Source organism: Penaeus monodon, chromosome 21 (assembly GCF_015228065.2).
Source record: "Penaeus monodon isolate SGIC_2016 chromosome 21, NSTDA_Pmon_1, whole genome shotgun sequence".
NCBI lineage: Eukaryota > Metazoa > Arthropoda > Malacostraca > Decapoda > Penaeidae > Penaeus > Penaeus monodon.
The window spans coordinates 25,012,259-25,013,023 of NC_051406.1; positions in this window are offsets into that span (position 1 = coordinate 25,012,259).

Sequence of the window (765 nt, forward strand, 5' to 3'; positions counted from 1 at the left end):
TCGCATAAATGTAACGTCAGAATTGCTACAACTGACATACATATAAAATGGTGCATATCGCGGTGGGATCTATGGTATAGACAACTATCTAAATCATTTTCGCACCCACGTTCAGTGTTTTTGTAACGAATTACGGACCAATAGTTAGGCCTACTAATTATAAAGCGCTGAAAGACTAGACGCTCACTCGCCTATTCAGTATTTAGACCTTGTATTCAAGTTTTTGACAAACTATTATTAGCAATTGATGCATTTATTTTTTATTTAGATGTATAACCTGCAATACGCAGATTTACAAGTCGGCCAGTTCGGTTACGGTTTATACAAATGCATGATTACGTTAAGATTCATGCAAATTTTGAAATTTTGTTAATGTGCTTTATGCTTGTATAGCACGAGCTGTTTAAATTGATGTACTGTGCTTGACTAGCACACTATTTAAGTGTCATCGTAGTTCTGTATGTGTTTTTTTTTTTGTTCTGTTATTTCTCGGTACGTGATTAGAGGAGCGAGCGTCTGTAACACCACTGTTTTTCCGCAACTTGCCTGTATACTTCAAAAATGCCAAATCTTAGAAGTCAATCAAAAGTAGGAGAAAACGTTGATTTGGATGAATCAAATATGGATGAACGGACAGTCGAAAGTATGGGTGATCCAGAAGGCGCACAAGCTAACATCACGCCAGGGGTTATGCCAACCCAGTTATTCGAAAGAGTAGTTGTGGGTCTGCATGAGACGCAGATTGGTATGACTGACCTACGAAAG